The sequence below is a fragment of the Rhipicephalus microplus genome, chromosome 6 (assembly GCF_043290135.1).
Source record: "Rhipicephalus microplus isolate Deutch F79 chromosome 6, USDA_Rmic, whole genome shotgun sequence".
NCBI lineage: Eukaryota > Metazoa > Arthropoda > Arachnida > Ixodida > Ixodidae > Rhipicephalus > Rhipicephalus microplus.
Genome location: NC_134705.1, coordinates 27,287,564 through 27,297,908, shown reverse-complemented (window position 1 = coordinate 27,297,908; position 10,345 = coordinate 27,287,564). Strand labels below are relative to the sequence as shown.

General features: G+C 45.7%; 1 protein-coding gene across 14 annotated transcripts in view; it reads right to left on the bottom strand.

Annotated features, from left to right (window-relative positions):
• The window catches only part of Sirt2 (Sirtuin 2), a 438,023-nt gene that overhangs the window by 27,761 nt on the left and 399,917 nt on the right, over positions 1-10,345 (bottom strand). The gene's annotated exons all lie outside the window — the stretch shown is intronic.

Here is a 10,345-nt window from a genome sequence, read left to right as displayed (position 1 = left end):
TTTAATAAATCACTGCAATCATGCACTATCCCCGTAGTATGTAAAACCGCAAAACTTATACCAATACACAGAGCAGGCAGCAAAACCATGGTTTCAAATTACAGGCCAATATCACTAACTTGTTCTGTGTGTAAATTGTTAGAACATATGATATTGAAACACATAAGTATTTATTTAGAAAAAAATTATATCCTGTCTCCTGTACAACACGGTTTCTGAAAAGGCTTTATAACGGTTACTCAACTTTTAGAATTAATACACGATGCAGCCAAGTCCATTGATAACCATAAACAAATTGACCTCATCTTCTTAGACTTTTCGAAGGCATTTGATCGTGTTTCTCATACAAAATTAATAAGTAAGTTAGAAGTTACCCTTGGAGATAGCACCATTGTTCACTGGATTAAAGATTACTTAACCAATCGCTCACAATTTGTACAGTTACAGGACGCCACCTCTAGGATAGCAGCAGTCATGTCAGGCATGCCACAGGATAGCTTCTTAGCACCAATATTATTCACATTATTTATTAATGATCTGCCCCTCTCAACTGAAGTAAAACTTAGGCTCTTTGCAGATGACTGCGTACTTTACCAGGAAATTAATACTCCTACAGATCACTTAATTCTTAACCAAGCAATAGAAGACGTACACACGTGGTGCAAAAAATGGCAAATGTCTCTTAATATTGGTAAATGTGTCTCCATGACAATAATTCGCAAAAAACACAGGTCGAACTTTTTTTACACGATTGAAAACTGCCCCTTAGCTACAGTCTCTAGCCACAAATATCTAGGAATAACGATTTCAAGCGTCCTCAGATGGGATATTCACATTGATAAGATTACTAGCACAGCCATAAAAAGATTATTTTTATTGAAAAGACGTCTTAAACTCGCACCACCAAATACAACACTAATAGCTTATACTACCCTCGACAGATATGTATTAGATTATGCCAGCCCTGTCTGGTTCCCGTATACCCACCAACAGATTAATAAAATAAAAGTGGTTCAAAGAAAAGCAATAAGGTTTATTTTTAGCAAGTATAGACAGACGGACTCACCAACGCACCTACTCAATAACGCTGGCACTTTAACACTACAAAAACCAAACAAAACTAACAAGACTAAAGCTAATGTTTCAATTACTCCACAACATAATAAAAATAGGTACTTCATGGTATCTATATTTTTTTCACGGCAGGTCAACCCGTCATAATCATTCCCATACTCTTGTAGAATACTCTTTTAACACTAATTGCTTTAAATACTCATTTTTTCCTCTAACTATTAAAGATTGGGACTCGTTGAAACCCACCTTAAGCACTGAATCATCCATAAACTTGTTTACAGCTGCGATTGAAAGCGAATTACTTGCCTCGCAAATCGCACTAACATCACATCATCAATATACAAAATAAACGAGTCAGTGTCATATTGCTAATACAAAAGTTTTGTTTTTTATGATTGTTATATTCCAATGACAAGTTTTTCGATTAGTTTATTGTTCATAAAATTATTTGAATAAGTTGTTCAATAAAAATGCCTACTTGTTTTCCCTACTCCATATTACAATTGAATGCATTATCTTTTCGCGGTCATTTTCAACGATAACCTAGTTCATGATTTTGTTTTGCTATTACTAAAATTGCTTGATTGTGTGTTCTTTAACGGCAAGGTATAACCTATGATTTGCTTGTCATATTGTAATACCGGCTTTTTTGTGTTTTCTATCAACATGAATCTGTGTAAACAAATATTTGTTTTCATATGCCTTCCCAGCTATAATCTCGGATGAGATTGGCAGTATTGTTAAATAAATAAATAAATAAAAATATGTTGTATTGTTGTTAGTACTGCATAATCTTTTTGAGCATACTTGTGTTTGGATAGTTCTGTTTGTCTCATTTTTTTTGTTTTTCGCTTATGATTATGAACATTTCAGAGCGCTTCACACTTACCAAAGTGCATTTCTGGAAAACCAGATGTAGTCAATCTGCTTCTTACAGCTTTTTCTCCCAGTCTCCCTCATTCTCATGATTTAATTTTAACATGTCGCTTGCCGGTGAACTCGGCAGTGGTTTGTACGTCATAAAAGAGAATGCAGTTCACTCAGGTTTTGCATTCAAGAAAGCTATCAAAGTAAAGAACCCTCCAAAAGCTTGATATGGCCTGTTTGTGCAGGACACAGTGGACACACTAATCACAAAAAGCAGTGAAAACAGCGAGATGCTTGTGAAAATGCAGAATCCTCACAGCTATACTGCAACAACACACCGCCCACCTACAAATGAGCCAGCAGAAGCAAAAACCAAAATGACAAAACTTGAAGAAAGAGATCGTCAACTGGACGATAAACACAACTATCTTGAAAAGACTGGAACACTATTTTTCATGGAGCGAAAAATTCGTGAAAAAAAGTTTTGTTGAGCCAACGTTTCGTCAAGTGAACTTGTCTTCCTCGAAGCTTGAACAGAACTGATTTCTTTAGTGCTAGCATTCATACTCTCTTCTCCATCTCAACAAAAGAGGGGGAGGGGCAACATTGTATATGCGGTGTAACATACGCAGTGCTCGCCCTCCTTTCTATGTTGGGCTTTCCGCTAAGATTGCCCCTCTTGATGTGCTATCTTGTTTTCTTTCCTTTCCTGCCAACATATGATTGGCCGCACAGCGCTTAAAAACGCGTCGCAAACAAAATAAACGGGGATTTGTCTTCCTGGCACTGCTTAAGTTGTCCGTTTCCTGGGTCTGCTGTCGTCCGACCACCGAATATGTAACAGCTGGTGGCGGCGGTATGGAGCGTACGCCGAAGGCGGCCTTGGTGTCTGGTTTGGTCAGAGCTTGGCTTACTTCACTTCACTGGGAGCATTGCAGCATTTACTTGGTAGTCAAGGTTTTTTGTAGTTGTTGACTTTGCTAATTAGTAGTACATATCAAAGTGGCACTTGTTAACAGCAAGCATGATCGTCATGTCGTTAATGAAACCCAATCTAATGTTGCTAGCTGAAGAGCTCAGTATTCCGGTCCAGAAGTCGATGCGGAAGCCTGAAATTATTGAAGCGATATCCAAATGCGGAGCAAATGCCAACAAAGTTGAGGCATGTTGGAAAGCAGTCCTTGAAATACTTAAAGAACGAGAAGTACAACTGAAGTTAAAAGAGATGCACTTGCATAACCTTGAACACAATGATAGTTTCGACATGCGTGGATACATGCAATCTTTCGAAGCCGGGAGTGACACCACTTTATATCTCGTCCACTTCGAGAAAGGGTGTACGAGAGCGGCACTTGCGAAAGAGACTTGGTTGCAACGCCTGCTGACTTTGCTCCTAAATGAGGCAGCCGATGTAATCGCGAGAATGCCAGACAAACATGCTCATAATTATGATAAAGTTAAGCTTCAGTTGAGGCGAAGGTACAGCTTGTCAACAGAAGCCTTGAGGGTGAAGTTTCGTACAACAAGGCGTGTCCAAGGGGAGTCGTTCTCCGAATTCGCCTACAGGTCCACGAGCTTGTTAGAGGAATGGCTTAAGAGCACCAATGCATACGAGAACAAACAACGTCTTGTTGAACTATTTGCATTTGAGCAGTTTTATGCCTCCATTCCGGACCAAATGCGCCTGTGGATTCAGGACAAGCCAAATGTTGAGACTGCAAATGGCAGCAAGCTTGGCAGACCAGTACCATTCCCGTAGAATGGAAAGTTCGGACGAACAGCGAAAGAGGTCAACAGGAGCATTCAAGAAGTTTCAAAAAGGAATGCGAGAAACCTACCAAGGAAAACCAGATGCTGTTCTCACCCAAGGGCATGCAATGGAGTGAACCGAAAAGTTCCAAATTCGAAGAAAAACAACTTTTTGTCTGCTATGAATGCCAACAACAAGGTCACATTGCAGCCGGTTGTCAACAGCCAGCAGTGTCAGACAATTTCCTAACCGGAGAGAGCGATTTACTCTTACCTTATACATATGACATGAAGATTAACAGCATCAGTTGCAAGGTTCCGCGTGACCAAGGAGCCAAATTTGATATTGTCCACCCTTCGTTTGCTAAGCCCGAGCACTCCACAGGTTCATTTGTATGGGTGCGTCAGGCACTGGAGCCAGACATAAAATGCCTGCCGGTAGCAAGATTCGAAATGCGCCTTCGTCAAATTTGAAACTGATGCTGCGGTTTCCGATAAGCTACCTCGAAAAATTCCTTACATATTTGTTTTTCTAACAGATCAATGAGGGACTTGCAAAATGCAAGATTGGAACTTCATGCAAACCCTGTAGTGGTCATCAGGAGGTGCCACTCATGATCACAAGCTACCAAAGCTACTAAAGGCGTCAATATTCAACACCAATGTGAACAGTCACAAGCTGTCGCAACAAGCGAAACTGTGCCTATCACCCCAGCAGTCGATAACAGTACTCCCATTGGTAACCCACTCTGAGGTGAAACGATGAGCTCAGTCAGTGAAAATTTTCAACTTCTTGCGAATATAGCACTCTTAAAATGGAGCAAGCAAACGATGAGTCACTGCAAACGTGCTGGGAAAAATCAAAATGGAAGCAAAAAGGAACAGTGTCATCCGTAATGAAAGCAGGTATTTTGTACAGGACATTTAAAAACAAGAAAGGACGATGCCTTGAACAGCTTGTAGTTCCCAAAAAGTATCGAGTTGGAATTTTGGGCTTGGTTCACAGTGATAGCTGGGCTGGCCATTTAGGCATCAACAAGACCAAAAGCAAATTACTGAATGACTACTACTGGCCAACGTGCTTCAAAGAGTCTGAGCACTGGGTACGTTCCTGCAACATTTGCCAAAGAACAGGACTGCCCAACTAAAAAATTAAAGCAACTTTGGTCCAAGTATATTTGATTGGCGAACTTTTTCGCAGATTAGTAGTCGACATCATAGACGCTTTACCAGTAACAGCAACGGGCAACAAATACTTGCTCACACTCATTTGCCCTACCCCGAAGTTTCTGGAAGCAGTGGTGTAACCAGAATTGAGCTCTACAGCTGTTGTAAGTGCGCTACTTGGCGTTTTTGCAAGAGTTGGTTTTCCCAGTGAAATCCAATGCGACTAAAGTTCTGTGTTCATAAGTGCGCTCACCACGACGTTCTTGAAGAAATGTGGCATAACACTTCACTACAGCTCCGTCTATCATCCACAAAGTAATTCGGTCAAAAACAACTTCACTCCGTAATTGTTACATGTGTAGACTAACTGATGGCCAGGCGGTAGTGACTACCCTGAACAGTAGGCCATCAGGCCCGTGAAGAACACGAGAACATGTTGAGCCCTTAGCCCAGAACGAACCGCGTTTTTATTCTTTCCCAGAACGGCCACCCCGCCGCTGTGCCAGGCTTGCACAGCTCAACAAAACTATCAGCGCCTCGTGGGGGCGCTGCATTTGAACCAGCATTGTAACACTCCTCCCCTCTTAGGAAGAAGACTACGGGGAGTACCTATTCACCGGTTTCCTAGTTCTTGTGCCATGTCGCAACTTCGGCGTGCTAGGCGTAGACACGACAGAGTCACTGTTCACATGCACACCACTGTTGGGCGCAGTCCCGTCACTCTCCGTGGCACAGCTGCTCCCAGAGAAGCTGGTTCCAGGTAGCTGTTCCTGATTAGGCACTTCTGGAACAGCTGGTGCCTGATGAAGCGGCGCCTCCAACTGTGGTGGAGCTGCAGCGATAGCAGTTTTAGGAGAGGCCAATGTTTCTGTCTGCACAAGGCGCAAGTGGTCGCTGTGTCAGTTTCCCAAGGTGCCATCTTCAAGACGGACACTGGCTGATGATGGAGTGACGTCCACGACACTGGCAGGCACCCAGGGTGTGCCCCTGCGAAAGTTTTGCGCGTACGCATCATCACCTGGCTGCAGTGATGGAGCCTGCTGGGACCCTCCGTCAGCATACAACTTCTGCTCGAGTTGTTTTAGGAATACAGATGCCTGCAGGCTTGGCCTGAGGATATCCAACGGAGTCTTGAACATTCTTCCTATCAAGAGTTCACACGGTGGCCGACCTGTCACTCCATGTGCTGTGGTCCTATAGTGGAACAGAAATCTGGAGATCTGCGTTTGGAAGTTCCCAGAACTAAACTTCTTGAGTTTGTTCTTCGCAGTTTCTACAACTCTTTCAGCTGCACCATTCGAGGCAGGGTGATACAGTGGTACAAGCATGCGGCGTATTCCATTTCGAGTTAAGAACTCAAGGTACTGGGCACTGGTGAAGACAGGACCGTTGTCTGAAACTATGACATCAGGCAGGCCATGCTGAGCGAATGCAATTCTCAATGCAGAAATGATAGCTTCTGCAGATGTGGAAGACACAGGAAAGCCTTCTATCCGATTTGAGAACGCATCCACAATAACCAAGAATGTGTGACTTAGAAATGGTCCCTCAAAATCAATGTGAAGCCTTGACCAGGGTCGCTGTGGAAAATGCCACGGCGTCTGCTGAACCCGCTGTGCAGCTCGATGTTGAGTCTAGCACGTAGCGCAGCTCTTCACACTGTTGGCAATATCATTGTCAATGCCTGGCCACCAAACATGGCTCCTGGCAATCATCTTGCTCTTCTCAATACTCGGGTGGCTGGCATGAAGAACACCAAGAACTTGGGCCTGCAATGACTTTGGGATCACTACTCTTGATCCCCAGAGTAGGCAACCCTTATGGAGACTGAGTTCTCAGTTTCTGGTATTGAAAAGATTCCACTCTGGTCCTACTGGGAGGCTTTCTCCTTTCAGAATGGCAAGAACATGGCCCAAAAGTGGGTCATTTCGTGCGGCTTAGGCCACAACACCTGGTGAGAGGAGTCTCGGATATACCTCCTCTAGCAAGAAGATTTCAGCCGTTCGAGGTAATGCAGTAGTGTCAGTTGGGAGAGGCAGTTTACTAAGAGCATCAGTGTGGCGGAGCTCTTTGCCAGGCTTGTGTACAAGTTTGTACTTGTAAGCAGACAGCTTCAGAGCCCACCTGACCACTGGAGGCGAAGCTTGCACGGGAACGGGCTTGTTGCCACCCAACAGTCCAAAAAGTGGCTTGTGGTCAGTGTGTGCTTCGAATGAGATGACCAACAAGTACTGGTGGAACCGATCCACACCAAACACTAAAGCCAGTGCCTTCTTGTCTAGTTGACTGTAGTTTTGTTCTGCTTTTGACAAGCTCCTCGAGGCAAAAGCAATGGGATGTTCCCCGCCATTAACATCTTTGTGCGCCAGAACTGCACCTATACCATAAGGCGATGCATCACAGCTGAGGCAAACAGGCCTGGCAGGGTTGAAATGCACAAGAACTGGAGCTGATGTCACCAAGTGCTTGCAGGCATTGAATGCATCTTGTTGTTCATGTCTCCACTCCCACTTCTTTCCTTCACAAAGAAGTAAGTGCAGTGGACGAAGGAGTGACAAAAGATTGGGTAAGAAGCGCCTGTAGAAGTCTACAAGTCGCAAGAAACTCTGAAGTTCCCCGACATCCTGAGGCACAGGAGCGTGCAGAATGGCTGCTACCTTGCCAACATTCGGGGAAAGGCGTTCCTTGCTGATGGTGTGCCCTAGATACTCAACTTGCGGCACGAAGAAATGGCATTTTTCAAGTTTCAGCTTGAGGCCTGATTCCTGAAGCTTGCTAAGTACAGCACGAAGGTTGCGAAGGTGCTCAGCATCATTTGAGCCAGTCCTAAGAATGTCGTCAAAATAGACTGCTACATGGGGCAGTCCCCTGAACAAGTTCTCCATCTCGCGCTGAAATATGGCAGGAGCAAACGAGACACCAAAAGGCAACCGGGTGTACTGAAATAGCCCCATATGCGTCGAAACCGTGACACACTCACTAGAGGACTCGTCAAGGACAACTTGCTGGTACGCATTTCGCAAATCCAATTTTGTGAATTTCTCACCTCCAGCAAGCACAGTCCACAGGTTCTCGATCCTTGGAATGGGGTACTGCTCCATTGTTGCCACTGGGTTTATGGTGACACCAAAGTCTTCAAATATTCTGATGTGTCCATCCCTTTTGGTCACAGGAACAATAGGTGCAGCCCACTTTGCTGTCTTGACTGGAAAAAGAATGGAATCTCTTCTTAGTCTATGGATTTCTTGAGTTACTCCATCTGTCAAGGCGTACGGCAGTGGACGTGGCTTGAAGAACCGAGGCGGAGCATCTGAAGGAACATGTTGAGAAGCTTTAGCACCCTTGAATGTACCCAGGCCTTCTTCAAACACTTTGGCGTAGTATTGGACTAGGTGTTTCACGTCGGAAAGTGCGTGGATGTTCACTTCAACATCGGGGACTGCAATGCCCAGCTCACGCATCCAGTTGCGTCCAAGAAGAGTGGGCGATCCGTCTCCGGTCAGAAAAATAGGTAGGTCGGCCTCCCTGTCATGAAACTTCACACTGACATCAGCTTTGCCCTGAACGTTTTTTAGTTCCCCAGAATAGCTTCGCAGAAGCACTTGTGACGGATGCACAGGAACCGAAGGCAAAAGCTTAAGAAAACGCGACTTGGCCATGACAGAGACACTTGCCCCCGTGTCCACTTCCATGCGGAGCCGCTTGCCGCAAACGTCAACAGTGACGGTGAAAGGCGGAGGCGGCGTGGCGCAGTCGACCGGCCACATGTCAAAAACTTCGTAAGATGAAGTGGTAGTGGCGTCCTGCTTGCGTACCGTATTAACACAATGACGGTTACTCGACGACGATGAACTGCAAGCCGAGAACGAACGTGCCTTGGTAGGGCTGTTGCTTTGGGCTTGGCTGTCCCTTCGTCACGAATCGCACATCTTCGCCAAATGACCTCGTTTGTGACAGTAATTGCAGATTGTCTTCCCATGCTTGCATTATGATGCAAGATGTCCGTCCCCACAGCGGTAGCAGGTGACGCCCCCAGAACTTGACGAGACGGTGAGTCGAGAAAGCACTGCTTGTGTTCACTTGCGCTATCTCACCTGCGTCCCTTTTTGCTGCTTCCCTTGCCAGGGCGGTCTGCACAGCGTCAACGAAGGTGAGGTCTAGTTTTTTCAGAAGTCTTGTTTGCACATCCACGTTGTTTATGCCACACACGACGCGGTCCCGGAGCATGTTTTCGAGTTCAGCCCCAAAGCTGCAGTGCTCTGACAGGCTTTATAGTGTTACGATAAAATTGCTGACTGATTCCTTTCCGCGCGAACGCGCGAGTTGAAACGAAAACGCTGCACGACGGCAGAGGGCTTCAGACAATAATGGCTTCCAAGTACTTGAAGAATCTCGTCCAGATTCTTGTCACCGGGCTTGGCAGTCTTGACCAAAATGCAGAGCAAAGGATACGTTTTCTGCCCGCAGCAGCTGATGAACACGGCAGTACGCTTGTCTGGGGCGACATCATTCGCCAAAAAAAACGCTTTGAGCCGGTCCACGTAACAGGGCCAGTCATCTCCTCCCCCTCGAATGGCTCGAGGTTGCCGAAACTTGGCATGGTGAACAGATGGCAGAGAGCTGCGGGAACGAAGACTTACATGAAACTTCCTTTCATTCTCGTCACCAGTTGTTACATGTGTAAATTAACTGATGGCCAGGCGGTAGTGACTACCGTGAACAGTAGGCCATCAGGCCCGCGAAGAGCACGAGAACATGTTGAGAACTTAGCCCAGAAAGAACAGTGTTTTTATTATTTCCCAAAACGGCCACCCCGCCGCTGTGTCAGGCTTGCGCAGCTCAACACAACTATCAGCGCCGCGTGGGGGCGCTGCATTTGAACCAGCATTGTAACACACTTGTGACGGCTTTGCCCGTGCGGGTTCGAATCCTATCCTCATCGCCAGTTGTTACATGTGTAGATTAACTGATGGCCAGGCGATAGTGACTACCGTGAATAGTAGGTCAACAGGCCCGCGGAGAACACGAGAACATGTTGAGCCCTTAGCCCAGAACGAACTGTGTTTTTATTATTTCCCAGAACGGCCACCCCGCCACTGTGCCATGCTTGCACAGCTCAACACAACTATCAGCTCCGCGTGGGGGCACTGCGTTTGAACCATTGTAACAGTAATGAAGCCAATTCTTCTTTCACTCTGTTTCAAGAAGGATGCTGACTGGGACGAAGCTGTCCCCGCGATGCTCTTTGCTCTGCGCTCCGTCACTCACGAAGCAACTGGTGTTACACCCGGGGAACTTGTTTATGGTCGCGCGTTTTGCACCCCGCTCACCTTGTTGAAAGAAAAGTGGGAAGGTAAGTTTGTAGACAAGTCGGTTGTCGATGTGAATCGCAAGAACTGGCGCAGATAAACATGGCGTAAGCACAGAAACGCTCAAAAGTGTACTACGACAAAGGCGACAAAGTGCTCATTCTAAGGTCTTCGAAGGC